The 26,400-nt window shown below is 46.4% G+C and overlaps 50 non-coding genes across 50 annotated transcripts; all 50 read right to left on the reverse strand.

Moving 5' to 3' along the window:
* Positions 1–316: 316 nt before the first annotated feature.
* On the reverse strand, positions 317–388 carry TRNAC-GCA (transfer RNA cysteine (anticodon GCA)). The gene has a single exon. It is a non-coding gene; the product is annotated as a tRNA-Cys (tRNA).
* Positions 389–576: 188 nt separating this feature from the next.
* TRNAC-GCA (transfer RNA cysteine (anticodon GCA)) lies at positions 577–648 on the reverse strand. The gene has a single exon. It is a non-coding gene; the product is annotated as a tRNA-Cys (tRNA).
* Positions 649–706: 58 nt separating this feature from the next.
* TRNAC-GCA (transfer RNA cysteine (anticodon GCA)) lies at positions 707–778 on the reverse strand. The gene has a single exon. It is a non-coding gene; the product is annotated as a tRNA-Cys (tRNA).
* Positions 779–1,093: 315 nt separating this feature from the next.
* On the reverse strand, positions 1,094–1,165 carry TRNAC-GCA (transfer RNA cysteine (anticodon GCA)). Its single transcript has one exon. It is a non-coding gene; the product is annotated as a tRNA-Cys (tRNA).
* A 315-nt stretch (positions 1,166–1,480) lies between these two features.
* Positions 1,481–1,552, reverse strand: TRNAC-GCA (transfer RNA cysteine (anticodon GCA)). Its single transcript has one exon. It is a non-coding gene; the product is annotated as a tRNA-Cys (tRNA).
* Positions 1,553–1,740: 188 nt separating this feature from the next.
* Positions 1,741–1,812, reverse strand: TRNAC-GCA (transfer RNA cysteine (anticodon GCA)). Its single transcript has one exon. It is a non-coding gene; the product is annotated as a tRNA-Cys (tRNA).
* Positions 1,813–2,127: 315 nt separating this feature from the next.
* On the reverse strand, positions 2,128–2,199 carry TRNAC-GCA (transfer RNA cysteine (anticodon GCA)). The gene has a single exon. It is a non-coding gene; the product is annotated as a tRNA-Cys (tRNA).
* A 188-nt stretch (positions 2,200–2,387) lies between these two features.
* TRNAY-GUA (transfer RNA tyrosine (anticodon GUA)) lies at positions 2,388–2,459 on the reverse strand. The gene has a single exon. It is a non-coding gene; the product is annotated as a tRNA-Tyr (tRNA).
* Positions 2,460–3,294: 835 nt separating this feature from the next.
* TRNAC-GCA (transfer RNA cysteine (anticodon GCA)) lies at positions 3,295–3,366 on the reverse strand. The gene has a single exon. It is a non-coding gene; the product is annotated as a tRNA-Cys (tRNA).
* A 188-nt stretch (positions 3,367–3,554) lies between these two features.
* TRNAC-GCA (transfer RNA cysteine (anticodon GCA)) lies at positions 3,555–3,626 on the reverse strand. Its single transcript has one exon. It is a non-coding gene; the product is annotated as a tRNA-Cys (tRNA).
* A 315-nt stretch (positions 3,627–3,941) lies between these two features.
* TRNAC-GCA (transfer RNA cysteine (anticodon GCA)) lies at positions 3,942–4,013 on the reverse strand. The gene has a single exon. It is a non-coding gene; the product is annotated as a tRNA-Cys (tRNA).
* Positions 4,014–4,201: 188 nt separating this feature from the next.
* Positions 4,202–4,273, reverse strand: TRNAY-GUA (transfer RNA tyrosine (anticodon GUA)). The gene has a single exon. It is a non-coding gene; the product is annotated as a tRNA-Tyr (tRNA).
* A 705-nt stretch (positions 4,274–4,978) lies between these two features.
* TRNAC-GCA (transfer RNA cysteine (anticodon GCA)) lies at positions 4,979–5,050 on the reverse strand. The gene has a single exon. It is a non-coding gene; the product is annotated as a tRNA-Cys (tRNA).
* A 708-nt stretch (positions 5,051–5,758) lies between these two features.
* On the reverse strand, positions 5,759–5,830 carry TRNAY-GUA (transfer RNA tyrosine (anticodon GUA)). Its single transcript has one exon. It is a non-coding gene; the product is annotated as a tRNA-Tyr (tRNA).
* Positions 5,831–5,887: 57 nt separating this feature from the next.
* TRNAC-GCA (transfer RNA cysteine (anticodon GCA)) lies at positions 5,888–5,959 on the reverse strand. Its single transcript has one exon. It is a non-coding gene; the product is annotated as a tRNA-Cys (tRNA).
* Positions 5,960–6,795: 836 nt separating this feature from the next.
* TRNAC-GCA (transfer RNA cysteine (anticodon GCA)) lies at positions 6,796–6,867 on the reverse strand. The gene has a single exon. It is a non-coding gene; the product is annotated as a tRNA-Cys (tRNA).
* A 444-nt stretch (positions 6,868–7,311) lies between these two features.
* TRNAC-GCA (transfer RNA cysteine (anticodon GCA)) lies at positions 7,312–7,383 on the reverse strand. Its single transcript has one exon. It is a non-coding gene; the product is annotated as a tRNA-Cys (tRNA).
* Positions 7,384–7,440: 57 nt separating this feature from the next.
* TRNAC-GCA (transfer RNA cysteine (anticodon GCA)) lies at positions 7,441–7,512 on the reverse strand. The gene has a single exon. It is a non-coding gene; the product is annotated as a tRNA-Cys (tRNA).
* Positions 7,513–8,609: 1,097 nt separating this feature from the next.
* TRNAC-GCA (transfer RNA cysteine (anticodon GCA)) lies at positions 8,610–8,681 on the reverse strand. The gene has a single exon. It is a non-coding gene; the product is annotated as a tRNA-Cys (tRNA).
* A 187-nt stretch (positions 8,682–8,868) lies between these two features.
* TRNAY-GUA (transfer RNA tyrosine (anticodon GUA)) lies at positions 8,869–8,940 on the reverse strand. The gene has a single exon. It is a non-coding gene; the product is annotated as a tRNA-Tyr (tRNA).
* A 447-nt stretch (positions 8,941–9,387) lies between these two features.
* On the reverse strand, positions 9,388–9,459 carry TRNAS-GCU (transfer RNA serine (anticodon GCU)). Its single transcript has one exon. It is a non-coding gene; the product is annotated as a tRNA-Ser (tRNA).
* A 965-nt stretch (positions 9,460–10,424) lies between these two features.
* On the reverse strand, positions 10,425–10,496 carry TRNAC-GCA (transfer RNA cysteine (anticodon GCA)). The gene has a single exon. It is a non-coding gene; the product is annotated as a tRNA-Cys (tRNA).
* A 57-nt stretch (positions 10,497–10,553) lies between these two features.
* TRNAC-GCA (transfer RNA cysteine (anticodon GCA)) lies at positions 10,554–10,625 on the reverse strand. Its single transcript has one exon. It is a non-coding gene; the product is annotated as a tRNA-Cys (tRNA).
* Positions 10,626–10,813: 188 nt separating this feature from the next.
* TRNAC-GCA (transfer RNA cysteine (anticodon GCA)) lies at positions 10,814–10,885 on the reverse strand. Its single transcript has one exon. It is a non-coding gene; the product is annotated as a tRNA-Cys (tRNA).
* Positions 10,886–11,200: 315 nt separating this feature from the next.
* Positions 11,201–11,272, reverse strand: TRNAC-GCA (transfer RNA cysteine (anticodon GCA)). The gene has a single exon. It is a non-coding gene; the product is annotated as a tRNA-Cys (tRNA).
* Positions 11,273–11,460: 188 nt separating this feature from the next.
* On the reverse strand, positions 11,461–11,532 carry TRNAY-GUA (transfer RNA tyrosine (anticodon GUA)). The gene has a single exon. It is a non-coding gene; the product is annotated as a tRNA-Tyr (tRNA).
* A 705-nt stretch (positions 11,533–12,237) lies between these two features.
* On the reverse strand, positions 12,238–12,309 carry TRNAC-GCA (transfer RNA cysteine (anticodon GCA)). Its single transcript has one exon. It is a non-coding gene; the product is annotated as a tRNA-Cys (tRNA).
* A 708-nt stretch (positions 12,310–13,017) lies between these two features.
* TRNAY-GUA (transfer RNA tyrosine (anticodon GUA)) lies at positions 13,018–13,089 on the reverse strand. Its single transcript has one exon. It is a non-coding gene; the product is annotated as a tRNA-Tyr (tRNA).
* Positions 13,090–13,146: 57 nt separating this feature from the next.
* TRNAC-GCA (transfer RNA cysteine (anticodon GCA)) lies at positions 13,147–13,218 on the reverse strand. The gene has a single exon. It is a non-coding gene; the product is annotated as a tRNA-Cys (tRNA).
* An 836-nt stretch (positions 13,219–14,054) lies between these two features.
* On the reverse strand, positions 14,055–14,126 carry TRNAC-GCA (transfer RNA cysteine (anticodon GCA)). Its single transcript has one exon. It is a non-coding gene; the product is annotated as a tRNA-Cys (tRNA).
* A 444-nt stretch (positions 14,127–14,570) lies between these two features.
* Positions 14,571–14,642, reverse strand: TRNAC-GCA (transfer RNA cysteine (anticodon GCA)). Its single transcript has one exon. It is a non-coding gene; the product is annotated as a tRNA-Cys (tRNA).
* Positions 14,643–14,699: 57 nt separating this feature from the next.
* On the reverse strand, positions 14,700–14,771 carry TRNAC-GCA (transfer RNA cysteine (anticodon GCA)). Its single transcript has one exon. It is a non-coding gene; the product is annotated as a tRNA-Cys (tRNA).
* Positions 14,772–15,868: 1,097 nt separating this feature from the next.
* On the reverse strand, positions 15,869–15,940 carry TRNAC-GCA (transfer RNA cysteine (anticodon GCA)). The gene has a single exon. It is a non-coding gene; the product is annotated as a tRNA-Cys (tRNA).
* Positions 15,941–16,127: 187 nt separating this feature from the next.
* TRNAY-GUA (transfer RNA tyrosine (anticodon GUA)) lies at positions 16,128–16,199 on the reverse strand. Its single transcript has one exon. It is a non-coding gene; the product is annotated as a tRNA-Tyr (tRNA).
* A 447-nt stretch (positions 16,200–16,646) lies between these two features.
* Positions 16,647–16,718, reverse strand: TRNAS-GCU (transfer RNA serine (anticodon GCU)). Its single transcript has one exon. It is a non-coding gene; the product is annotated as a tRNA-Ser (tRNA).
* Positions 16,719–17,940: 1,222 nt separating this feature from the next.
* On the reverse strand, positions 17,941–18,012 carry TRNAC-GCA (transfer RNA cysteine (anticodon GCA)). Its single transcript has one exon. It is a non-coding gene; the product is annotated as a tRNA-Cys (tRNA).
* Positions 18,013–18,330: 318 nt separating this feature from the next.
* TRNAY-GUA (transfer RNA tyrosine (anticodon GUA)) lies at positions 18,331–18,402 on the reverse strand. The gene has a single exon. It is a non-coding gene; the product is annotated as a tRNA-Tyr (tRNA).
* A 705-nt stretch (positions 18,403–19,107) lies between these two features.
* TRNAC-GCA (transfer RNA cysteine (anticodon GCA)) lies at positions 19,108–19,179 on the reverse strand. Its single transcript has one exon. It is a non-coding gene; the product is annotated as a tRNA-Cys (tRNA).
* An 835-nt stretch (positions 19,180–20,014) lies between these two features.
* TRNAC-GCA (transfer RNA cysteine (anticodon GCA)) lies at positions 20,015–20,086 on the reverse strand. The gene has a single exon. It is a non-coding gene; the product is annotated as a tRNA-Cys (tRNA).
* Positions 20,087–20,143: 57 nt separating this feature from the next.
* Positions 20,144–20,215, reverse strand: TRNAC-GCA (transfer RNA cysteine (anticodon GCA)). The gene has a single exon. It is a non-coding gene; the product is annotated as a tRNA-Cys (tRNA).
* A 574-nt stretch (positions 20,216–20,789) lies between these two features.
* On the reverse strand, positions 20,790–20,861 carry TRNAC-GCA (transfer RNA cysteine (anticodon GCA)). The gene has a single exon. It is a non-coding gene; the product is annotated as a tRNA-Cys (tRNA).
* A 188-nt stretch (positions 20,862–21,049) lies between these two features.
* TRNAY-GUA (transfer RNA tyrosine (anticodon GUA)) lies at positions 21,050–21,121 on the reverse strand. The gene has a single exon. It is a non-coding gene; the product is annotated as a tRNA-Tyr (tRNA).
* A 705-nt stretch (positions 21,122–21,826) lies between these two features.
* Positions 21,827–21,898, reverse strand: TRNAC-GCA (transfer RNA cysteine (anticodon GCA)). Its single transcript has one exon. It is a non-coding gene; the product is annotated as a tRNA-Cys (tRNA).
* A 965-nt stretch (positions 21,899–22,863) lies between these two features.
* Positions 22,864–22,935, reverse strand: TRNAC-GCA (transfer RNA cysteine (anticodon GCA)). The gene has a single exon. It is a non-coding gene; the product is annotated as a tRNA-Cys (tRNA).
* A 188-nt stretch (positions 22,936–23,123) lies between these two features.
* On the reverse strand, positions 23,124–23,195 carry TRNAC-GCA (transfer RNA cysteine (anticodon GCA)). The gene has a single exon. It is a non-coding gene; the product is annotated as a tRNA-Cys (tRNA).
* Positions 23,196–23,510: 315 nt separating this feature from the next.
* TRNAC-GCA (transfer RNA cysteine (anticodon GCA)) lies at positions 23,511–23,582 on the reverse strand. Its single transcript has one exon. It is a non-coding gene; the product is annotated as a tRNA-Cys (tRNA).
* An 835-nt stretch (positions 23,583–24,417) lies between these two features.
* Positions 24,418–24,489, reverse strand: TRNAC-GCA (transfer RNA cysteine (anticodon GCA)). Its single transcript has one exon. It is a non-coding gene; the product is annotated as a tRNA-Cys (tRNA).
* A 708-nt stretch (positions 24,490–25,197) lies between these two features.
* On the reverse strand, positions 25,198–25,269 carry TRNAY-GUA (transfer RNA tyrosine (anticodon GUA)). Its single transcript has one exon. It is a non-coding gene; the product is annotated as a tRNA-Tyr (tRNA).
* Positions 25,270–25,326: 57 nt separating this feature from the next.
* On the reverse strand, positions 25,327–25,398 carry TRNAC-GCA (transfer RNA cysteine (anticodon GCA)). The gene has a single exon. It is a non-coding gene; the product is annotated as a tRNA-Cys (tRNA).
* Positions 25,399–26,233: 835 nt separating this feature from the next.
* Positions 26,234–26,305, reverse strand: TRNAC-GCA (transfer RNA cysteine (anticodon GCA)). The gene has a single exon. It is a non-coding gene; the product is annotated as a tRNA-Cys (tRNA).
* Between the last annotated feature and the right edge of the window lie 95 nt (positions 26,306–26,400).

The following is a 26,400-nucleotide window of genomic DNA, read 5'->3' on the forward strand; positions in this document are numbered from 1 at the left end:
CTTTTTCAAGGCCGTAATGTCGATTTAACTGAAATAACGGAATGATCCGTGCTGTTACAGGGGGAACTCGGGTTTGAACCAAGGACCTCTCGATCTGCAGTCGAATGCTCTACCAATGAGCTATTCCCCCTTGTTCAAGGCCGTAATGTCGATTTAACTAAAATAAACGGAATGATCCGTGCTGTTACAGGGGGAACTCAGGTTTGAACCAAGGACCTCAGATCTGCAGTCGAATGCTCAACCACTGAGCTATTCCCCCTTTTTCAAGGCCGTAATGTCGATTTAACTGAAATAACGGAATGATCCGTGCTGTTACAGGGGGAACTCGGGTTTGAACCAAGGACCTCTCGATCTGCAGTCGAATGCTCTACCACTGAGCTATTCCCCCTTGTTCAAGGCCGTAATGTCGATTTAACTAAAATAAACGGAATGATCCGTGCTGTTACAGGGGGAAACCAGGTTTGAACCAAGGACCTCTCGATCTGCAGTCGAATGCTCTACCGCTGAGCTATTCCCCCTTGTTCATAACCGTAATGTCGATTTAACTAAAATAAACGAAATGATCCGTGCTGTTACAGGGGGAACTCGGGTTTAAACCAAGGACCTCTCGATCTGCAGTCGAATGCTCTACCACTGAGCTATTCCCCCTAGTTCAAGGCCGTAATGTTGATTTAACTAAAATAAAGGCAATGATCCGTGCTGTTACAGGGAGAACTCGGGTTTGAACCAAGGACCTCTCAATCTGCAGTCGAATGCTCTACCACTGAGCTATTCTCCCTTTTTCAAGGCCGTAATGTCGATTTAACTGAAATAACGGAATGATCCGTGCTGTTACAGGGGGAACTCGGGTTTGAACCAAGGACCTCTCGATCTGCAGTCGAATGCTCTACCAATGAGCTATTCCCCCTTGTTCAAGGCCGTAATGTCGATTTAACTAAAATAAACGGAATGATCCGTGCTGTTACAGGGGGAACTCAGGTTTGAACCAAGGACATCAGATCTGCAGTCGAATGCTCAACCACTGAGCTATTCCCCCTTTTTCAAGGCCGTAATGTCGATTTAACTGAAATAACGGAATGATCCGTGCTGTTACAGGGGGAACTCGGGTTTGAACCAAGGACCTCTCGATCTGCAGTCGAATGCTCTACCACTGAGCTATTCCCCCTTGTTAAAGGCCGTAATGTCGATTTAACTAAAATAAAGGCAATGATCCGTGCTGTTACAGGGGGAACTCAGGTTTGAACCAAGGACCTCAGATCTGCAGTCGAATGCTCAACCACTGAGCTATTCCCCCTTTTTCAAGGCCGTAATGTCGATTTAACTGAAATAACGGAATGATCCGTGCTGTTACACGGGGAACTCGGGTTTGAACCAAGGACCTCTCGATCTGCAGTCGAATGCTCTACCACTGAGCTATTCCCCCTTTTTCAAGGCCGTAATGTCGATTTAACTGAAATAACGGAATGATCCGTGCTGTTACAGGGGGAACTCGGGTTTGAACCAAGGACCTCTCGATCTGCAGTCGAATGCTCTACCACTGAGCCATTCCCCTTTGTTCATAACCGTAATGTCGATTGAACTAAAATAAACGGAATGATCCGTGCTGTTATAGCGGGAGCTCGGGTTTGAACCAAGGACCTCTCGATCTGCAGTCGAATGCTCTACCACTGAGCTATTCCCCCTAGTTCAAGGCCGTAATGTTGATTTAACTAAAATAAAGGCAATGATCCGTGCTGTTACAGGGAGAACTCGGGTTTGAACCAAGGACCTCTCAATCTGCAGTCGAATGCTCTACCACTGAGCTATTCTCCCTTTTTCAAGGCCGTAATGTCGATTTAACTGAAATAACGGAATGATCCGTGCTGTTACAGGGGGAACTCGGGTTTGAACCAAGGACCTCTCGATCTGCAGTCGAATGCTCTACCAATGAGCTATTCCCCCTTGTTCAAGGCCGTAATGTCGATTTAACTAAAATAAACGGAATGATCCGTGCTGTTACAGGGGGAACTCAGGTTTGAACCAAGGACATCAGATCTGCAGTCGAATGCTCAACCACTGAGCTATTCCCCCTTTTTCAAGGCCGTAATGTCGATTTAACTGAAATAACGGAATGATCCGTGCTGTTACAGGGGGAACTCGGGTTTGAACCAAGGACCTCTCGATCTGCAGTCGAATGCTCTACCACTGAGCTATTCCCCCTTGTTCAAGGCCGTAATGTCGATTTAACTAAAATAAACGGAATGATCCGTGCTGTTACAGGGGGAAACCAGGTTTGAACCAAGGACCTCTCGATCTGCAGTCGAATGCTCTACCACTGAGCTCTTCCCCCTAGTTCAAGGCCGTAATGTCGATTTAACTAAAATAAAAGGAATGATCCGTGCTGTTACAGGGGGAACTCGGGTTTGCACCAAGGACCTCTCGATCTACAGTCGAATGCTCTACCGCTGAGCTATTCCCCCTTGTTCATAACCGTAATGTCGATTTAACTAAAATAAACGAAATGATCCGTGCTGTTACAGGGGGAACTCGGGTTTAAACCAAGGACCTCTCGATCTGCAGTCGAATGCTCTACCACTGAGCCATTCCCCTTTGTTCATAACCGTAATGTCGACTTAACGAAAATAAACGAAATGATCCGTACTATTACAGGGAGAACTCGGGTTTGAACCAAGGACCTCTCGATCTGCAGTCGAATGCTTTACCATTGAGCTATTCCCCTTTTTTCCTCGCCCTAATGTCGATTTAACTAAAATAGACGGAACGATCCGTGTTGTTATAGCGGGAGCTCGGGTTTGAACCAAGGACCTCTCGATCTGCAGTCGAATGCTTTACCCTTGAGCTATTCCCCCTTTTTCAAGGCCGTAATGTCGATTTAACTAAAATAACGGTATGATCCGTGCTGTTACAGGGCGAACTCGGGTTTGAACCAAGGACCTCTCGATCTGCAGTCGAATGCTCTACCACTGAGCTATTCCCCCTTGTTCAAGCCTGTAATGTCGATTTAACTAAAATAAACGGAATGATCCGTGCTGTTACAGGGGGAACTCAGGTTTGAACCAAGGACCTCTCGATCTGCAGTCGATTGCTCAACCACTGAGCTATTCCCTCTTTTTCAAGGCCGTAATGTCGATTTAACTGAAATAACGGAATGATCCGTGCTGTTACACGGGGAACTCGGGTTTGAACCAAGGACCTCTCGATCTGCAGTCGAATGCTCTACCACTGAGCTATTCCCCCTTTTTCAAGGCCGTAATGTCGATTTAACTGAAATAACGGAATGATCCGTGCTGTTACAGGGGGAACTCGGGTTTGAACCAAGGACCTCTCGATCTGCAGTCGAATGCTCTACCACTGAGCCATTCCCCTTTGTTCATAACCGTAATGTCGATTGAACTAAAATAAACGGAATGATCCGTGCTGTTATAGCGGGAGCTCGGGTTTGAACCAAGGACCTCTCGATCTGCAGTCGAATGCTCTACCACTGAGCTATTCCCCCTAGTTCAAGGCCGTAATGTTGATTTAACTAAAATAAAGGCAATGATCCGTGCTGTTACAGGGAGAACTCGGGTTTGAACCAAGGACCTCTCAATCTGCAGTCGAATGCTCTACCACTGAGCTATTCTCCCTTTTTCAAGGCCGTAATGTCGATTTAACTGAAATAACGGAATGATCCGTGCTGTTACAGGGGGAACTCGGGTTTGAACCAAGGACCTCTCGATCTGCAGTCGAATGCTCTACCAATGAGCTATTCCCCCTTGTTCAAGGCCGTAATGTCGATTTAACTAAAATAAACGGAATGATCCGTGCTGTTACAGGGGGAACTCAGGTTTGAACCAAGGACATCAGATCTGCAGTCGAATGCTCAACCACTGAGCTATTCCCCCTTTTTCAAGGCCGTAATGTCGATTTAACTGAAATAACGGAATGATCCGTGCTGTTACAGGGGGAACTCGGGTTTGAACCAAGGACCTCTCGATCTGCAGTCGAATGCTCTACCACTGAGCTATTCCCCCTTGTTCAAGGCCGTAATGTCGATTTAACTAAAATAAACGGAATGATCCGTGCTGTTACAGGGGGAAACCAGGTTTGAACCAAGGACCTCTCGATCTGCAGTCGAATGCTCTACCACTGAGCTCTTCCCCCTAGTTCAAGGCCGTAATGTCGATTTAACTAAAATAAAAGGAATGATCCGTGCTGTTACAGGGGGAACTCGGGTTTGCACCAAGGACCTCTCGATCTACAGTCGAATGCTCTACCGCTGAGCTATTCCCCCTTGTTCATAACCGTAATGTCGATTTAACTAAAATAAACGAAATGATCCGTGCTGTTACAGGGGGAACTCGGGTTTAAACCAAGGACCTCTCGATCTGCAGTCGAATGCTCTACCACTGAGCCATTCCCCTTTGTTCATAACCGTAATGTCGACTTAACGAAAATAAACGAAATGATCCGTACTATTACAGGGAGAACTCGGGTTTGAACCAAGGACCTCTCGATCTGCAGTCGAATGCTTTGCCATTGAGCTATTCCCCTTTTTTCCTCGCCCTAATGTCGATTTAACTAAAATAGACGGAACGATCCGTGTTGTTATAGCGGGAGCTCGGGTTTGAACCAAGGACCTCTCGATCTGCAGTCGAATGCTCTACCACTGAGCTATCCCCCCTTTTTCAAGGCCGTAATGTCGATTTAACTGAAATAACGGAATGATCCGTGCTGTTACAGGGGGAACTCGGGTTTGAACCAAGGACCTCTCGATCTGCAGTCGAATGCTCTACCAATGAGCTATTCCCCCTTGTTCAAGGCCGTAATGTCGATTTAACTAAAATAAACGGAATGATCCGTGCTGTTACAGGGGAAACTCAGGTTTGAACCAAGGACCTCAGATCTGCAGTCGAATGCTCAACCACTGAGATATTCCCCCTTTTTCAAGGCCGTAATGTCGATTTAACTGAAATAACGGAATGATCCGTGCTGTTACAGGGGGAACTCGGGTTTGAACCAAGGACCTCTCGATCTGCAGTCGAATGCTCTACCACTGAGCTATTCCCCCTTGTTCAAGGCCGTAATGTCGATTTAACTAAAATAAACGGAATGATCCGTGCTGTTACAGGGGGAAACCAGGTTTGAACCAAGGACCTCTCGATCTGCAGTCGAATGCTCTACCGCTGAGCTATTCCCCCTTGTTCATAACCGTAATGTCGATTTAACTAAAATAAACGAAATGATCCGTGCTGTTACAGGGGGAACTCGGGTTTAAACCAAGGACCTCTCGATCTGCAGTCGAATGCTCTACCACTGAGCCATTCCCCTTTGTTCATAACCGTAATGTCGACTTAACTAAAATAGACGAAATAATCCGTACTATTACAGGGAGAACTCGGGTTTGAACCAAGGACCTCTCGATCTGCAGTCGAATGCTTTACCATTGAGCTATTCCCCTTTTTTCTTCGCCCCAATGTCGATTTAACTAAAATAGACGGAACGATCCGTGTTGTTATAGCGGGAGCTCGGGTTTGAACCAAGGACCTCTCGATCTGCAGTCGAATGCTCTACCACTGAGCTATTCCCCCTTGTTCAAGGCCGTAATGTCGATTTAACTAAAATAAACGGAATGATCCGTGCTGTTACAGGGGGAAACCAGGTTTGAACCAAGGACCTCTCGATCTGCAGTCGAATGCTCTACCACTGAGCTCTTCCCCCTAGTTCAAGGCCGTAATGTCGATTTAACTAAAATAAAAGGAATGATCCGTGCTGTTACAGGGGGAACTCGGGTTTGCACCAAGGACCTCTCGATCTACAGTCGAATGCTCTACCGCTGAGATATTCCCCCTTTTTCAAGGCCGTAATGTCGATTTAACTGAAATAACGGAATGATCCGTGCTGTTACAGGGGGAACTCGGGTTTGAACCAAGGACCTCTCGATCTGCAGTCGAATGCTCTACCACTGAGCTATTCCCCCTTGTTCAAGGCCGTAATGTCGATTTAACTAAAATAAACGGAATGATCCGTGCTGTTACAGGGGGAAACCAGGTTTGAACCAAGGACCTCTCGATCTGCAGTCGAATGCTCTACCGCTGAGCTATTCCCCCTTGTTCATAACCGTAATGTCGATTTAACTAAAATAAACGAAATGATCCGTGCTGTTACAGGGGGAACTCGGGTTTAAACCAAGGACCTCTCGATCTGCAGTCGAATGCTCTACCACTGAGCCATTCCCCTTTGTTCATAACCGTAATGTCGACTTAACTAAAATAGACGAAATAATCCGTACTATTACAGGGAGAACTCGGGTTTGAACCAAGGACCTCTCGATCTGCAGTCGAATGCTTTACCATTGAGCTATTCCCCTTTTTTCTTCGCCCCAATGTCGATTTAACTAAAATAGACGGAACGATCCGTGTTGTTATAGCGGGAGCTCGGGTTTGAACCAAGGACCTCTCGATCTGCAGTCGAATGCTCTACCACTGAGCTATTCCCCCTTTTTCAAGGCCGTAATGTCGATTTAACTAAAATAACGGTATGATCCGTGCTGTTACAGGGCGAACTCGGGTTTGAACCTAGGACCTCTCGATCTGCAGTCGAATGCTCTACCACTGAGCTATTCCCCCTTGTTCAAGCCTGTAATGTCGATTTAACTAAAATAAACGGAATGATCCGTGCTGTTACAGGGGGAACTCAGGTTTGAAGCAAGGACCTCTCGATCTGCAGTCGATTGCTCAACCACTGAGCTATTCCCTCTTTTTCAAGGCCGTAATGTCGATTTAACTGAAATAACGGAATGATCCGTGCTGTTACAGGGGGAACTCGGGTTTGAACCAAGGACCTCTCGATCTGCAGTCGAATGCTCTACCACTGAGCTATTCCCCCTTTTTCATGGCCGTAATGTCGATTTAACTGAAATAACGGAATGATCCGTGCTGTTACAGGGGGAACTCGGGTTTGAACCTAGGACCTCTCAATCTGCAGTCGAATGCTCTACCACTGAGCTATTCTCCCTTTTTCAAGGCCGTAATGTCGATTTAACTGAAATAACGGAATGATCCGTGCTGTTACAGGGGGAACTCGGGTTTGAACCAAGGACCTCTCGATCTGCAGTCGAATGCTCTACCAATGAGCTATTCCCCCTTGTTCAAGGCCGTAATGTCGATTTAACTAAAATAAACGGAATGATCCGTGCTGTTACAGGGGGAACTCAGGTTTGAACCAAGGACCTCAGATCTGCAGTCGAATGCTCAACCACTGAGCTATTCCCCCTTTTTCAAGGCCGTAATGTCGATTTAACTGAAATAACGGAATGATCCGTGCTGTTACAGGGGGAACTCGGGTTTAAACCAAGGACCTCTCGATCTGCAGTCGAATGCTCTACCACTGAGCTATTCCCCCTTTTTCAAGGCCGTAATGTCGATTTAACTGAAATAACGGAATGATCCGTGCTGTTACAGGGGGAACTCGGGTTTAAACCAAGGACCTCTCGATCTGCAGTCGAATGCTCTACCACTGAGCTATTCCCCCTTGTTCAAGGCCGTAATGTCGATTTAACTAAAATAAACGGAATGATCCGTGCTGTTACAGGGGGAAACCAGGTTTGAACCAAGAACCTCTCGATCTGCAGTCGAATGCTCTACCGCTGAGCTATTCCCCCTTGTTCATAACCGTAATGTCGACTTAACTAAAATAAACGAAATAATCCGTACTATTACAGGGAGAACTCGGGTTTGAACCAAGGACCTCTCGATCTGCAGTCGAATGCTCTACCACTGAGCTATTCCCCTTTTTTCCTCGCCCTAATGTCGATTTAACTAAAATAGACGGAACGATCCGTGTTGTTATAGCGGGAGCTCGGGTTTGAACCAAGGACCTCTCGATCTGCAGTCGAATGCTCTACCACTGAGCTATTCCCCCTTTTTCAAGGCCGTAATGTCGATTTAACTAAAATAACGGTATGATCCGTGCTGTTACAGGGCGAACTCGGGTTTGAACCAAGGACCTCTCGATCTGCAGTCGAATGCTCTACCACTGAGCTCTTCCCCCTTGTTCAAGCCTGTAATGTCGATTTAACTAAAATAAACGGAATGATCCGTGCTGTTACAGGGGGAACTCAGGTTTGAACCAAGGACCTCTCGATCTGCAGTCAATTGCTCAACCACTGAGCTATTCCCCCTAGTTCAAGGTCGTAATGTCGATTTAACTAAAATAAAAGGAATGATCCGTGCTGTTACAGGAGGAACTCGGGTTTGCACCAAGGACCTCTCGAGCTGCAGTCGAATGCTCTACCGCTGAGCTATTCCCCCTTGTTCATAACCGTAATGTCGATTAAACTAAAATAAACGAAATGATCCGTGCTGTTACAGGGGGAACTCGGGTTTAAACCAAGGATCTCTCGATCTGCAGTCGAATGCTCTACCACTGTGCCATTCCCCTTTTTTCCTCGCCCTAATGTCGATTTAACTAAAATAGACGGAACGATCCGTGCTGTTATAGCGGGAGCTCGGGTTTGAACCAAGGACCTCTCGATCTGCAGTCGAATGCTCTACCACTGAGCTATTCCCCCTAGTTCAAGGCCGTAATGTTGATTTAACTAAAATAAAGGCAATGATCCGTGCTGTTACAGGGAGAACTCGGGTTTGAACCAAGGACCTCTCAATCTGCAGTCGAATGCTCTACCACTGAGCTATTCTCCCTTTTTCAAGGCCGTAATGTCTATTTAACTGAAATAACGGAATGATCCGTGCTGTTACAGAGGGAAACCAGGTTTGAACCAAGGACCTCTCGATCTGCAGTCGAGTGCTCTACCACTGAGCTCTTCCCCCTAGTTCAAGGCCGTAATGTCGATTTAACTAAAATAAAAGGAATGATCCGTGCTGTTACAGGTGGAACTCGGGTTTGCACCAAGGACCTCTCGATCTACAGTCGAATGCTCTACCGCTGAGCTATTCCCCCTTGTTCATAACCGTAATGTCGATTTAACTAAAATAAACGAAATGATCCGTGCTGTTACAGGGGGAACTCGGGTTTAAACCAAGGACCTCTCGATCTGCAGTCGAATGCTCTACCACTGAGCCATTCCCCTTTGTTCATAACCGTAATGTCGACTTAACGAAAATAAACGAAATGATCCGTACTATTACAGGGAGAACTCGGGTTTGAACCAAGGACCTCTCGATCTGCAGTCGAATGCTTTACCATTGAGCTATTCCCCTTTTTTCCTCGCCCTAATGTCGATTTAACTAAAATAGACGGAACGATCCGTGTTGTTATAGCGGGAGCTCGGGTTTGAACCAAGGACCTCTCGATCTGCAGTCGAATGCTCTACCACTGAGCTATTCCCCCTTTTTCAAGGCCGTAATGTCGATTTAACTAAAATAACGGAATGATCCGTGCTGTTACAGGGCGAACTCGGGTTTGAACCAAGGACCTCTCGATCAGCAGTCGAATGCTCTACCACTGACCTATTCCCCCTTGTTCAAGCCTGTAATGTCGATTTAACTAAAATAAACGGAATGGTCCGTGCTGTTACAGGGGGAACTCAGGTTTGAACCAAGGACCTCTCGATCTGCAGTCGATTGCTCAACCACTGAGCTATTCCCCCTTTTTCAAGGCCGTAATGTCGATTTAACTGAAATAACGGAATGATCCGTGCTGTTACAGGGGGAACTCGGGTTTGAACCAAGGACCTCTCGATCTGCAGTCGAATGCTCTACCACTGAGCTCTTCCCCCTAGTTCAAGGTCGTAATGTCGATTTAACTAAAATAAAAGGAATGATCCGTGCTGTTACAGGAGGAACTCGGGTTTGCACCAAGGACCTCTCGAGCTGCAGTCGAATGCTCTACCGCTGAGCTATTCCCCCTTGTTCATAACCGTAATGTCGATTTAACTAAAATAAACGAAATGATCCGTGCTGTTACAGGGGGAACTCGGGTTTAAACCAAGTATCTCTCGATCTGCAGTCGAATGCTCTACCACTGAGCCATTCCCCTTTGTTCATAACCGTAATGTCGGCTTAACTAAAATAAACGAAATGATCCGTACTATTACAGGGAGAACTCGGGTTTGAACCAAGGACCTCTCGATCTGCAGTCGAATGCTTTACCATTGAGCTATTCCCCCTTTTTCCTCGCCCTAATGTCGATTTAACTAAAATAGACGGAACGATCCGTACTGTTATAGCGGGAGCTCGGGTTTGAACCAAGGACCTCTCGATCTGCAGTCGAATGCTCTACCACTGAGCTATTCCCCCTAGTTCAAGGCCGTAATGTTGATTTAACTAAAAAAAGGCAATGATCCGTGCTGTTACAGAAAGAACTCGGGTTTGAACCAAGGACCTCTCAATCTGCAGTCGAATGCTCTACCACTGAGCTATTCTCCCTTTTTCAAGGCCGTAATGTCGATTTAACTGAAATAACGGAATGATCCGTGCTGTTACAGGGGGAACTCGGGTTTGAACCAAGGACCTCTCGATCTGCAGTCGAATGCTCTACCACTGAGCTATTCCCCCTTTTTCAAGGCCGTAATGTCGATTTAACTGAAATAACGGAATGATCCGTGCTGTTACAGGGGGAACTCGGGTTTGAACCAAGGACCTCTCGATCTGCAGTCGAATGCTCTACCACTGAGCCATTCCCCTTTGTTCATAACCGTAATGTCGATTGAACTAAAATAAACGGAATGATCCGTGCTGTTATAGCGGGAGCTCGGGTTTGAACCAAGGACCTCTCGATCTGCAGTCGAATGCTCTACCACTGAGCTATTCCCCCTAGTTCAAGGCCGTAATGTTGATTTAACTAAAATAAAGGCAATGATCCGTGCTGTTACAGGGAGAACTCGGGTTTGAACCAAGGACCTCTCAATCTGCAGTCGAATGCTCTACCACTGAGCTATTCTCCCTTTTTCAAGGCCGTAATGTCGATTTAACTGAAATAACGGAATGATCCGTGCTGTTACAGGGGGAACTCGGGTTTGAACCAAGGACCTCTCGATCTGCAGTCGAATGCTCTACCAATGAGCTATTCCCCCTTGTTCAAGGCCGTAATGTCGATTTAACTAAAATAAACGGAATGATCCGTGCTGTTACAGGGGGAACTCAGGTTTGAACCAAGGACATCAGATCTGCAGTCGAATGCTCAACCACTGAGCTATTCCCCCTTTTTCAAGGCCGTAATGTCGATTTAACTGAAATAACGGAATGATCCGTGCTGTTACAGGGGGAACTCGGGTTTGAACCAAGGACCTCTCGATCTGCAGTCGAATGCTCTACCACTGAGCTATTCCCCCTTGTTCAAGGCCGTAATGTCGATTTAACTAAAATAAACGGAATGATCCGTGCTGTTACAGGGGGAAACCAGGTTTGAACCAAGGACCTCTCGATCTGCAGTCGAATGCTCTACCACTGAGCTCTTCCCCCTAGTTCAAGGCCGTAATGTCGATTTAACTAAAATAAAAGGAATGATCCGTGCTGTTACAGGGGGAACTCGGGTTTGCACCAAGGACCTCTCGATCTACAGTCGAATGCTCTACCGCTGAGCTATTCCCCCTTGTTCATAACCGTAATGTCGATTTAACTAAAATAAACGAAATGATCCGTGCTGTTACAGGGGGAACTCGGGTTTAAACCAAGGACCTCTCGATCTGCAGTCGAATGCTCTACCACTGAGCCATTCCCCTTTGTTCATAACCGTAATGTCGACTTAACGAAAATAAACGAAATGATCCGTACTATTACAGGGAGAACTCGGGTTTGAACCAAGGACCTCTCGATCTGCAGTCGAATGCTTTGCCATTGAGCTATTCCCCTTTTTTCCTCGCCCTAATGTCGATTTAACTAAAATAGACGGAACGATCCGTGTTGTTATAGCGGGAGCTCGGGTTTGAACCAAGGACCTCTCGATCTGCAGTCGAATGCTCTACCACTGAGCTATCCCCCCTTTTTCAAGGCCGTAATGTCGATTTAACTGAAATAACGGAATGATCCGTGCTGTTACAGGGGGAACTCGGGTTTGAACCAAGGACCTCTCGATCTGCAGTCGAATGCTCTACCAATGAGCTATTCCCCCTTGTTCAAGGCCGTAATGTCGATTTAACTAAAATAAACGGAATGATCCGTGCTGTTACAGGGGAAACTCAGGTTTGAACCAAGGACCTCAGATCTGCAGTCGAATGCTCAACCACTGAGATATTCCCCCTTTTTCAAGGCCGTAATGTCGATTTAACTGAAATAACGGAATGATCCGTGCTGTTACAGGGGGAACTCGGGTTTGAACCAAGGACCTCTCGATCTGCAGTCGAATGCTCTACCACTGAGCTATTCCCCCTTGTTCAAGGCCGTAATGTCGATTTAACTAAAATAAACGGAATGATCCGTGCTGTTACAGGGGGAAACCAGGTTTGAACCAAGGACCTCTCGATCTGCAGTCGAATGCTCTACCGCTGAGCTATTCCCCCTTGTTCATAACCGTAATGTCGATTTAACTAAAATAAACGAAATGATCCGTGCTGTTACAGGGGGAACTCGGGTTTAAACCAAGGACCTCTCGATCTGCAGTCGAATGCTCTACCACTGAGCCATTCCCCTTTGTTCATAACCGTAATGTCGACTTAACTAAAATAGACGAAATAATCCGTACTATTACAGGGAGAACTCGGGTTTGAACCAAGGACCTCTCGATCTGCAGTCGAATGCTTTACCATTGAGCTATTCCCCTTTTTTCTTCGCCCCAATGTCGATTTAACTAAAATAGACGGAACGATCCGTGTTGTTATAGCGGGAGCTCGGGTTTGAACCAAGGACCTCTCGATCTGCAGTCGAATGCTCTACCACTGAGCTATTCCCCCTTGTTCAAGGCCGTAATGTCGATTTAACTAAAATAAACGGAATGATCCGTGCTGTTACAGGGGGAAACCAGGTTTGAACCAAGGACCTCTCGATCTGCAGTCGAATGCTCTACCACTGAGCTCTTCCCCCTAGTTCAAGGCCGTAATGTCGATTTAACTAAAATAAAAGGAATGATCCGTGCTGTTACAGGGGGAACTCGGGTTTGCACCAAGGACCTCTCGATCTACAGTCGAATGCTCTACCGCTGAGATATTCCCCCTTTTTCAAGGCCGTAATGTCGATTTAACTGAAATAACGGAATGATCCGTGCTGTTACAGGGGGAACTCGGGTTTGAACCAAGGACCTCTCGATCTGCAGTCGAATGCTCTACCACTGAGCTATTCCCCCTTGTTCAAGGCCGTAATGTCGATTTAACTAAAATAAACGGAATGATCCGTGCTGTTACAGGGGGAAACCAGGTTTGAACCAAGGACCTCTCGATCTGCAGTCGAATGCTCTACCGCTGAGCTATTCCCCCTTGTTCATAACCGTAATGTCGATTTAACTAAAATAAACGAAATGATCCGTGCTGTTACAGGGGGAACTCGGGTTTAAACCAAGGACCTCTCGATCTGCAGTCGAATGCTCTACCACTGAGCCATTCCCCTTTGTTCATAACCGTAATGTCGACTTAACTAAAATAGACGAAATAATCCGTACTATTACAGGGAGAACTCGGGTTTGAACCAAGGACCTCTCGATCTGCAGTCGAATGCTTTACCATTGAGCTATTCCCCTTTTTTCTTCGCCCCAATGTCGATTTAACTAAAATAGACGGAACGATCCGTGTTGTTATAGCGGGAGCTCGGGTTTGAACCAAGGACCTCTCGATCTGCAGTCGAATGCTCTACCACTGAGCTATTCCCCCTTTTTCAAGGCCGTAATGTCGATTTAACTAAAATAACGGTATGATCCGTGCTGTTACAGGGCGAACTCGGGTTTGAACCAAGGACCTCTCGATCTGCAGTCGAATGCTCTACCACTGAGCTATTCTTCCTTGTTCAAGCCTGTAATGTCGATTTAACTAAAATAAACGGAATGATCCGTGCTGTTACAGGGGGAACTCAGGTTTGAAGCAAGGACCTCTCGATCTGCAGTCGATTGCTCAACCACTGAGCTATTCCCTCTTTTTCAAGGCCGTAATGTCGATTTAACTGAAATAACGGAATGATCCGTGCTGTTACAGGGGGAACTCGGGTTTGAACCAAGGACCTCTCGATCTGCAGTCGAATGCTCTACCACTGAGCTATTCCCCCTTTTTCAAGGCCGTAATGTCGATTTAACTGAAATAACGGAATGATCCGTGCTGTTACAGGGGGAACTCGGGTTTGAACCTAGGACCTCTCAATCTGCAGTCGAATGCTCTACCACTGAGCTATTCTCCCTTTTTCAAGGCCGTAATGTCGATTTAACTGAAATAACGGAATGATCCGTGCTGTTACAGGGGGAACTCGGGTTTGAACCAAGGACCTCTCGATCTGCAGTCGAATGCTCTACCAATGAGCTATTCCCCCTTGTTCAAGGCCGTAATGTCGATTTAACTAAAATAAACGGAATGATCCGTGCTGTTACAGGGGGAACTCAGGTTTGAACCAAGGACCTCAGATCTGCAGTCGAATGCTCAACCACTGAGCTATTCCCCCTTTTTCAAGGCCGTAATGTCGATTTAACTGAAATAACGGAATGATCCGTGCTGTTACAGGGGGAACTCGGGTTTAAACCAAGGACCTCTCGATCTGCAGTCGAATGCTCTACCACTGAGCTATTCCCCCTTTTTCAAGGCCGTAATGTCGATTTAACTGAAATAACGGAATGATCCGTGCTATTACAGGGGGAACTCGGGTTTAAACCAAGGACCTCTCGATCTGCAGTCGAATGCTCTACCACTGAGCTATTCCCCCTTGTTCAAGGCCGTAATGTCGATTTAACTAAAATAAACGGAATGATCCGTGCTGTTACAGGGGGAAACCAGGTTTGAACCAAGAACCTCTCGATCTGCAGTCGAATGCTCTACCGCTGAGCTATTCCCCCTTGTTCATAACCGTAATGTCGACTTAACTAAAATAAACGAAATAATCCGTACTATTACAGGGAGAACTCGGGTTTGAACCAAGGACCTCTCGATCTGCAGTCGAATGCTCTACCACTGAGCTATTCCCCTTTTTTCCTCGCCCTAATGTCGATTTAACTAAAATAGACGGAACGATCCGTGTTGTTATAGCGGGAGCTCGGGTTTGAACCAAGGACCTCTCGATCTGCAGTCGAATGCTCTACCACTGAGCTATTCCCCCTTTTTCAAGGCCGTAATGTCGATTTAACTAAAATAACGGTATGATCCGTGCTGTTACAGGGCGAACTCGGGTTTGAACCAAGGACCTCTCGATCTGCAGTCGAATGCTCTACCACTGAGCTCTTCCCCCTTGTTCAAGCCTGTAATGTCGATTTAACTAAAATAAACGGAATGATCCGTGCTGTTACAGGGGGAACTCAGGTTTGAACCAAGGACCTCTCGATCTGCAGTCAATTGCTCAACCACTGAGCTATTCCCCCTAGTTCAAGGTCGTAATGTCGATTTAACTAAAATAAAAGGAATGATCCGTGCTGTTACAGGAGGAACTCGGGTTTGCACCAAGGACCTCTCGAGCTGCAGTCGAATGCTCTACCGCTGAGCTATTCCCCCTTGTTCATAACCGTAATGTCGATTAAACTAAAATAAACGAAATGATCCGTGCTGTTACAGGGGGAACTCGGGTTTAAACCAAGGATCTCTCGATCTGCAGTCGAATGCTCTACCACTGTGCCATTCCCCTTTTTTCCTCGCCCTAATGTCGATTTAACTAAAATAGACGGAACGATCCGTGCTGTTATAGCGGGAGCTCGGGTTTGAACCAAGGACCTCTCGATCTGCAGTCGAATGCTCTACCACTGAGCTATTCCCCCTAGTTCAAGGCCGTAATGTTGATTTAACTAAAATAAAGGCAATGATCCGTGCTGTTACAGGGAGAACTCGGGTTTGAACCAAGGACCTCTCAATCTGCAGTCGAATGCTCTACCACTGAGCTATTCTCCCTTTTTCAAGGCCGTAATGTCTATTTAACTGAAATAACGGAATGATCCGTGCTGTTACAGAGGGAAACCAGGTTTGAACCAAGGACCTCTCGATCTGCAGTCGAGTGCTCTACCACTGAGCTCTTCCCCCTAGTTCAAGGCCGTAATGTCGATTTAACTAAAATAAAAGGAATGATCCGTGCTGTTACAGGTGGAACTCGGGTTTGCACCAAGGACCTCTCGATCTACAGTCGAATGCTCTACCGCTGAGCTATTCCCCCTTGTTCATAACCGTAATGTCGATTTAACTAAAATAAACGAAATGATCCGTGCTGTTACAGGGGGAACTCGGGTTTAAACCAAGGACCTCTCGATCTGCAGTCGAATGCTCTACCACTGAGCCATTCCCCTTTGTTCATAACCGTAATGTCGACTTAACGAAAATAAACGAAATGATCCGTACTATTACAGGGAGAACTCGGGTTTGAACCAAGGACCTCTCGATCTGCAGTCGAATGCTTTACCATTGAGCTATTCCCCTTTTTTCCTCGCCCTAATGTCGATTTAACTAAAATAGACGGAACGATCCGTGTTGTTATAGCGGGAGCTCGGGTTTGAACCAAGGACCTCTCGATCTGCAGTCGAATGATCTACCACTGAGCTATTCCCCCTTTTTCAAGGCCGTAATGTCGATTTAACTAAAATAACGGAATGATCCGTGCTGTTACAGGGCGAACTCGGGTTTGAACCAAGGACCTCTCGATCAGCAGTCGAATGCTCTACCACTGACCTATTCCCCCTTGTTCAAGCCTGTAATGTCGATTTAACTAAAATAAACGGAATGGTCCGTGCTGTTACAGGGGGAACTCAGGTTTGAACCAAGGACCTCTCGATCTGCAGTCGATTGCTCAACCACTGAGCTATTCCCCCTTTTTCAAGGCCGTAATGTCGATTTAACTGAAATAACGGAATGATCCGTGCTGTTACAGGGGGAACTCGGGTTTGAACCAAGGACCTCTCGATCTGCAGTCGAATGCTCTACCACTGAGCTCTTCCCCCTAGTTCAAGGTCGTAATGTCGATTTAACTAAAATAAAAGGAATGATCCGTGCTGTTACAGGAGGAACTCGGGTTTGCACCAAGGACCTCTCGAGCTGCAGTCGAATGCTCTACCGCTGAGCTATTCCCCCTTGTTCATAACCGTAATGTTGATTTAACTAAAATAAACGAAATGATCCGTGCTGTTACAGGGGGAACTCGGGTTTAAACCAAGTATCTCTCGATCTGCAGTCGAATGCTCTACCACTGAGCCATTCCCCTTTGTTCATAACCGTAATGTCGGCTTAACTAAAATAAACGAAATGATCCGTACTATTACAGGGAGAACTCGGGTTTGAACCAAGGACCTCTCGATCTGCAGTCGAATGCTTTACCATTGAGCTATTCCCCCTTTTTCCTCGCCCTAATGTCGATTTAACTAAAATAGACGGAACGATCCGTACTGTTATAGCGGGAGCTCGGGTTTGAACCAAGGACCTCTCGATCTGCAGTCGAATGCTCTACCACTGAGCTATTCCCCCTAGTTCAAGGCCGTAATGTTGATTTAACTAAAAAAAGGCAATGATCCGTGCTGTTACAGAAAGAACTCGGGTTTGAACCAAGGACCTCTCAATCTGCAGTCGAATGCTCTACCACTGAGCTATTCTCCCTTTTTCAAGGCCGTAATGTCGATTTAACTGAAATAACGGAATGATCCGTGCTGTTACAGGGGGAACTCGGGTTTGAACCAAGGACCTCTCGATCTGCAGTCGAATGCTCTACCAATGAGCTATTCCCCCTTGTTCAAGGCCGTAATGTCGATTTAACTAAAATAAACGGAATGATCCGTGCTGTTACAGGGGGAACTCAGGTTTGAACCAAGGACCTCAGATCTGCCGTCGAATGCTCAACCACTGAGCTATTCTTCCTTTTTCAGGCCGTAATGTCGATTTAACTGAAATAACGGAATGATCCGTGCTGTTACAGGGGGAACTCGGGTTTGAACCAAGGACCTCTCGATCTGCAGTCGAATGCTCTACCACTGAGCTATTCCCCCTTGTTCAAGGCCGTAATGTCGATTTAACTAAAATAAACGGAATGATCCGTGCTGTTACAGGGGGAAACCAGGTTTGAACCAAGGACCTCTCGATCTGCAGTCGAATGCTCTACCACTGAGCTCTTCCCCCTAGTTCAAGGCCGTAATGTCGATTTAACTAAAATAAAAGGAATGATCCGTGCTGTTACAGGGGGAAACCAGGTTTGAACCAAGGACCTCGCGATCTGCAGTCGAATGCTCTACCACTGAGCTCTTCCCCCTAGTTCAAGGCCGTAATGTCGATTTAACTAAAATAAAAGGAATGATCCGTGCTGTTACAGGGGGAACTCGGGTTTGCACCAAGGACCTCTCGATCTACAGTCGAATGCTCTACCGCTGAGCTATTCCCCCTTGTTCATAACCGTAATGTCGATTTAACTAAAATAAACGAAATGATCCGTGCTGTTACAGGGGGAACTCGGGTTTAAACCAAGGACCTCTCGATCTGCAGTCGAATGCTCTACCACTGAGCCATTCCCCTTTGTTCATAACCGTAATGTCGACTTAACGAAAATAAACGAAATGATCCGTACTATTACAGGGAGAACTCGGGTTTGAACCAAGGACCTCTCGATCTGCAGTCGAATGCTTTACCATTGAGCTATTCCCCTTTTTTCCTCGCCCTAATTTCGATTTAACTAAAATAGACGGAACGATCCGTGTTGTTATAGCGGGAGCTCGGGTTTGAACCAAGGACCTCTCGATCTGCAGTCGAATGCTCTACCACTGAGCTATTCCCCCTTTTTCAAGGCCGTAATGTCGATTTAACTGAAATAACGGAATGATCCGTGCTGTTACAGGGGGAACTCGGGTTTGAACCAAGGACCTCTCGATCTGCAGTCGAATGCTCTACCAATGAGCTATTCCCCCTTGTTCAAGGCCGTAATGTCGATTTAACTAAAAGAAACGGAATGATCCGTGCTGTTACAGGGGGAACTCAGGTTTGAACCAAGGACCTCAGATCTGCAGTCGAATGCTCAACCACTGAGCTATTCCCCCTTTTTCAAGGCCGTAATGTCGATTTAACTGAAATAACGGAATGATCCGTGCTGTTACAGGGGGAACTCGGGTTTGAACCAAGGACCTCTCGATCTGCAGTCGAATGCTCTACCACTGAGCTATTCCCCCTTGTTCAAGGCCGTAATGTCGATTTAACTAAAATAAACGGAATGATCCGTGCTGTTACAGGGGGAAACCAGGTTTGAACCAAGGACCTCTCGATCTGCAGTCGAATGCTCTACCGCTGAGCTATTCCCCCTTGTTCATAACCGTAATGTCGATTTAACTAAAATAAACGAAATGATCCGTGCTGTTACAGGGGGAACTCGGGTTTAAACCAAGGACCTCTCGATCTGCAGTCGAATGCTCTACCACTGAGCCATTCCCCTTTGTTCATAACCGTAATGTCGACTTAACTAAAATAAACGAAATAATCCGTACTATTACAGGGAGAACTCGGGTTTGAACCAAGGACCTCTCGATCTGCAGTCGAATGCTTTACCATTGAGCTATTCCCCTTTTTTCCTCGCCCTAATGTCGATTTAACTAAAATAGACGGAACGATCCGTGTTGTTATAGCGGGAGCTCGGGTTTGAACCAAGGACCTCTCGATCTGCAGTCGAATGCTCTACCCTTGAGCTATTCCCCCTTTTTCAAGGCCGTAATGTCGATTTAACTAAAATAACGGTATGATCCGTGCTGTTACAGGGCGAACTCGGGTTTGAACCAAGGACCTCTCGATCTGCAGTCGAATGCTCTACCACTGAGCTATTCCCCCTTGTTCAAGCCTGTAATGTCGATTTAACTAAAATAAACGGAATGATCCGTGCTGTTACAGGGGGAACTCAGGTTTGAACCAAGGACCTCTCGATCTGCAGTCGATTGCTCAACCACTGAGCTATTCCCTTTTTTCAAGGCCGTAATGTCGATTTAACTGAAATAACGGAATGATCCGTGCTGTTACAGGGGGAACTCGGTCTTGAACCAAGGACCTCTCGATCTGCAGTCGAATGCTCTACCACTGAGCTATTCCCCCTTTTTCAAGGCCGTAATGTCGATTTAACTGAAATAACGGAATGATCCGTGCTGTTACAGGGGGAACTCGGGTTTGAACCAAGGACCTCTCGATCTGCAGTCGAATGCTCTACCACTGAGCTATTCCCCCTTTTTCAAGGCCGTAATGTCGATTTACCTGAAATAACGGAATGATCCGTGCTGTTACAGGGGGAACTCGGGTTTAAACCAAGGACGTCTCGATCTGCAGTCGAATGCTCTACCACTGAGCCATTCCCCTTTGTTCATAACCGTAATGTCGATTGAACTAAAATAAACGGAATGATCCGTGCTGTTATAGCGGGAGCTCGGGTTTCAACCAAGGACCTCTCGATCTGCAGTCGAATGCTCTACCACTGAGCTATTCCCCCTTGTTCAAGCCCGTAATGTCGATTTAACTGAAATAACGGAATGATCCGTGCTGTTACAAGGGGAACTCGGGTTTGAACCAAGGACCTCTCGATCTGCAGTCGAATGCTCTACCAATGAGCTATTCCCCCTTGTTAAAGGCCGTAATGTCGATTTAACTAAAATAAACGGAATGATCCGTGCTGTTACAGGGGGAACTCAGGTTTGAACCAAGGACCTCAGATCTGCAGTCGAATGCTCAACCACTGAGCTATTCCCCCTTTTTCAAGGCCGTAATGTCGATTTAACTGAAATAACGGAATGATCCGTGCTGTTACAGGGGGAACTCGGGTTTGAACCAAGGACCTCTCGATCTGCAGTCGAATGCTCTACCACTGAGCTATTCCCCCTTGTTCAAGGCCGTAATGTCGATTTAACTAAAATAAACGGAATGATCCGTGCTGTTACAGGGGGAAACCAGGTTTGAACCAAGGACCTCTCGATCTGCAGTCGAATGCTCTACCACTGAGCTCTTCCCCCTAGTTCAAGGCCGTAATGTCGATTTAACTAAAATAAAAGGAATGATCCGTGCTGTTACAGGGGGAACTCGGGTTTGCACCAAGGACCTCTCGATCTACAGTCGAATGCTCTACCGCTGAGCTATTCCCCCTTGTTCATAACCGTAATGTCGATTTAACTAAAATAAACGAAATGATCCGTGCTGTTACAGGGGGAACTCGGGTTTAAACCAAGGACCTCTCGATCTGCAGTCGAATGCTCTACCACTGAGCCATTCCCCTTTGTTCATAACCGTAATGTCGACTTAACGAAAATAAACGAAATGATCCGTACTATTACAGGGAGAACTCGGGTTTGAACCAAGGACCTCTCGATCTGCAGTCGAATGCTTTACCATTGAGCTATTCCCCTTTTTTCCTCGCCCTAATGTCGATTTAACTAAAATAGACGGAACGATCCGTGTTGTTATAGCGGGAGCTCGGGTTTGAACCAAGGACCTCTCGATCTGCAGTCGAATGCTCTACCACTGAGCTATTCCCCCTTTTTCAAGGCCGTAATGTCGATTTAACTGAAATAACGGAATGATCCGTGCTGTTACAGGGGGAACTCGGGTTTGAACCAAGGACCTCTCGATCTGCAGTCGAATGCTCTACCAATGAGCTATTCCCCCTTGTTCAAGGCCGTAATGTCGATTTAACTAAAATAAACGGAATGATCCGTGCTGTTACAGGGGGAACTCAGGTTTGAACCAAGGACCTCAGATCTGCAGTCGAATGCTCAACCACTGAGCTATTCCCCCTTTTTCAAGGCCGTAATGTCGATTTAACTGAAATAACGGAATGATCCGTGCTGTTACAGGGGGAACTCGGGTTTGAACCAAGGACCTCTCGATCTGCAGTCGAATGCTCTACCACTGAGCTATTCCCCCTTGTTCAAGGCCGTAATGTCGATTTAACTAAAATAAACGGAATGATCCGTGCTGTTACAGGGGGAAACCAGGTTTGAACCAAGGACCTCTCGATCTGCAGTCGAATGCTCTACCGCTGAGCTATTCCCCCTTGTTCATAACCGTAATGTCGATTTAACTAAAATAAACGAAATGATCCGTGCTGTTACAGGGGGAACTCGGGTTTAAACCAAGGACCTCTCGATCTGCAGTCGAATGCTCTACCACTGAGCCATTCCCCTTTGTTCATAACCGTAATGTCGACTTAACTAAAATAAACGAAATAATCCGTACTATTACAGGGAGAACTCGGGTTTGAACCAAGGACCTCTCGATCTGCAGTCGAATGCTTTACCATTGAGCTATTCCCCTTTTTTCCTCGCCCTAATGTCGATTTAACTAAAATAGACGGAACGATCCGTGTTGTTATAGCGGGAGCTCGGGTTTGAACCAAGGACCTCTCGATCTGCAGTCGAATGCTTTACCCTTGAGCTATTCCCCCTTTTTCAAGGCCGTAATGTCGATTTAACTAAAATAACGGTATGATCCGTGCTGTTACAGGGCGAACTCGGGTTTGAACCAAGGACCTCTCGATCTGCAGTCGAATGCTCTACCACTGAGCTATTCCCCCTTGTTCAAGCCTGTAATGTCGATTTAACTAAAATAAACGGAATGATCCGTGCTGTTACAAAGGGAACTCAGGTTTGAACCAAGGACCTCTCGATCTGCAGTCGATTGCTCAACCACTGAGCTATTCCCTCTTTTTCAAGGCCGTAATGTCGATTTAACTGAAATAACGGAATGATCCGTGCTGTTACACGGGGAACTCGGGTTTGAACCAAGGACCTCTCGATCTGCAGTCGAATGCTCTACCACTGAGCTATTCCCCCTTTTTCAAGGCCGTAATGTCGATTTAACTGAAATAACGGAATGATCCGTGCTGTTACAGGGGGAACTCGGGTTTGAACCAAGGACCTCTCGATCTGCAGTCGAATGCTCTACCACTGAGCCATTCCCCTTTGTTCATAACCGTAATGTCGATTGAACTAAAATAAACGGAATGATCCGTGCTGTTATAGCGGGAGCTCGGGTTTGAACCAAGGACCTCTCGATCTGCAGTCGAATGCTCTACCACTGAGCTATTCCCCCTAGTTCAAGGCCGTAATGTTGATTTAACTAAAATAAAGGCAATGATCCGTGCTGTTACAGGGAGAACTCGGGTTTGAACCAAGGACCTCTCAATCTGCAGTCGAATGCTCTACCACTGAGCTATTCTCCCTTTTTCAAGGCCGTAATGTCGATTTAACTGAAATAACGGAATGATCCGTGCTGTTACAGGGGGAACTCGGGTTTGAACCAAGGACCTCTCGATCTGCAGTCGAATGCTCTACCAATGAGCTATTCCCCCTTGTTCAAGGCCGTAATGTCGATTTAACTAAAATAAACGGAATGATCCGTGCTGTTACAGGGGGAACTCAGGTTTGAACCAAGGACATCAGATCTGCAGTCGAATGCTCAACCACTGAGCTATTCCCCCTTTTTCAAGGCCGTAATGTCGATTTAACTGAAATAACGGAATGATCCGTGCTGTTACAGGGGGAACTCGGGTTTGAACCAAGGACCTCTCGATCTGCAGTCGAATGCTCTACCACTGAGCTATTCCCCCTTGTTCAAGGCCGTAATGTCGATTTAACTAAAATAAACGGAATGATCCGTGCTGTTACAGGGGGAAACCAGGTTTGAACCAAGGACCTCTCGATCTGCAGTCGAATGCTCTACCACTGAGCTCTTCCCCCTAGTTCAAGGCCGTAATGTCGATTTAACTAAAATAAACGAAATGATCCGTGCTGTTACAGGGGGAACTCGGGTTTAAACCAAGGACCTCTCGATCTGCAGTCGAATGCTCTACCACTGAGCCATTCCCCTTTGTTCATAACCGTAATGTCGACTTAACGAAAATAAACGAAATGATCCGTACTATTACAGGGAGAACTCGGGTTTGAACCAAGGACCTCTCGATCTGCAGTCGAATGCTTTGCCATTGAGCTATTCCCCTTTTTTCCTCGCCCTAATGTCGATTTAACTAAAATAGACGGAACGATCCGTGTTGTTATAGCGGGAGCTCGGGTTTGAACCAAGGACCTCTCGATCTGCAGTCGAATGCTCTACCACTGAGCTATCCCCCCTTTTTCAAGGCCGTAATGTCGATTTAACTGAAATAACGGAATGATCCGTGCTGTTACAGGGGGAACTCGGGTTTGAACCAAGGACCTCTCGATCTGCAGTCGAATGCTCTACCAATGAGCTATTCCCCCTTGTTCAAGGCCGTAATGTCGATTTAACTAAAATAAACGGAATGATCCGTGCTGTTACAGGGGAAACTCAGGTTTGAACCAAGGACCTCAGATCTGCAGTCGAATGCTCAACCACTGAGATATTCCCCCTTTTTCAAGGCCGTAATGTCGATTTAACTGAAATAACGGAATGATCCGTGCTGTTACAGGGGGAACTCGGGTTTGAACCAAGGACCTCTCGATCTGCAGTCGAATGCTCTACCACTGAGCTATTCCCCCTTGTTCAAGGCCGTAATGTCGATTTAACTAAAATAAACGGAATGATCCGTGCTGTTACAGGGGGAAACCAGGTTTGAACCAAGGACCTCTCGATCTGCAGTCGAATGCTCTACCGCTGAGCTATTCCCCCTTGTTCATAACCGTAATGTCGATTTAACTAAAATAAACGAAATGATCCGTGCTGTTACAGGGGGAACTCGGGTTTAAACCAAGGACCTCTCGATCTGCAGTCGAATGCTCTACCACTGAGCCATTCCCCTTTGTTCATAACCGTAATGTCGACTTAACTAAAATAGACGAAATAATCCGTACTATTACAGGGAGAACTCGGGTTTGAACCAAGGACCTCTCGATCTGCAGTCGAATGCTTTACCATTGAGCTATTCCCCTTTTTTCTTCGCCCCAATGTCGATTTAACTAAAATAGACGGAACGATCCGTGTTGTTATAGCGGGAGCTCGGGTTTGAACCAAGGACCTCTCGATCTGCAGTCGAATGCTCTACCACTGAGCTATTCCCCCTTGTTCAAGGCCGTAATGTCGATTTAACTAAAATAAACGGAATGATCCGTGCTGTTACAGGGGGAAACCAGGTTTGAACCAAGGACCTCTCGATCTGCAGTCGAATGCTCTACCACTGAGCTCTTCCCCCTAGTTCAAGGCCGTAATGTCGATTTAACTAAAATAAAAGGAATGATCCGTGCTGTTACAGGGGGAACTCGGGTTTGCACCAAGGACCTCTCGATCTACAGTCGAATGCTCTACCGCTGAGATATTCCCCCTTTTTCAAGGCCGTAATGTCGATTTAACTGAAATAACGGAATGATCCGTGCTGTTACAGGGGGAACTCGGGTTTGAACCAAGGACCTCTCGATCTGCAGTCGAATGCTCTACCACTGAGCTATTCCCCCTTGTTCAAGGCCGTAATGTCGATTTAACTAAAATAAACGGAATGATCCGTGCTGTTACAGGGGGAAACCAGGTTTGAACCAAGGACCTCTCGATCTGCAGTCGAATGCTCTACCGCTGAGCTATTCCCCCTTGTTCATAACCGTAATGTCGATTTAACTAAAATAAACGAAATGATCCGTGCTGTTACAGGGGGAACTCGGGTTTAAACCAAGGACCTCTCGATCTGCAGTCGAATGCTCTACCACTGAGCCATTCCCTTTGTTCATAACCGTAATGTCGACTTAACTAAAATAGACGAAATAATCCGTACTATTACAGGGAGAACTCGGGTTTGAACCAAGGACCTCTCGATCTGCAGTCGAATGCTTTACCATTGAGCTATTCCCCTTTTTTCTTCGCCCCAATGTCGATTTAACTAAAATAGACGGAACGATCCGTGTTGTTATAGCGGGAGCTCGGGTTTGAACCAAGGACCTCTCGATCTGCAGTCGAATGCTCTACCACTGAGCTATTCCCCCTTTTTCAAGGCCGTAATGTCGATTTAACTAAAATAACGGTATGATCCGTGCTGTTACAGGGCGAACTCGGGTTTGAACCAAGGACCTCTCGATCTGCAGTCGAATGCTCTACCACTGAGCTATTCCCCCTTGTTCAAGCCTGTAATGTCGATTTAACTAAAATAAACGGAATGATCCGTGCTGTTACAGGGGGAACTCAGGTTTGAAGCAAGGACCTCTCGATCTGCAGTCGATTGCTCAACCACTGAGCTATTCCCTCTTTTTCAAGGCCGTAATGTCGATTTAACTGAAATAACGGAATGATCCGTGCTGTTACAGGGGGAACTCGGGTTTGAACCAAGGACCTCTCGATCTGCAGTCGAATGCTCTACCACTGAGCTATTCCCCCTTTTTCAAGGCCGTAATGTCGATTTAACTGAAATAACGGAATGATCCGTGCTGTTACAGGGGGAACTCGGGTTTGAACCTAGGACCTCTCAATCT

This window comes from Phalangium opilio, unplaced genomic scaffold (assembly GCF_054372755.1).
Source record: "Phalangium opilio isolate 3A_F unplaced genomic scaffold, DU_Popi_V2 ptg000053l_1, whole genome shotgun sequence".
Classification (NCBI taxonomy): Eukaryota; Metazoa; Arthropoda; class Arachnida; order Opiliones; family Phalangiidae; genus Phalangium; species Phalangium opilio.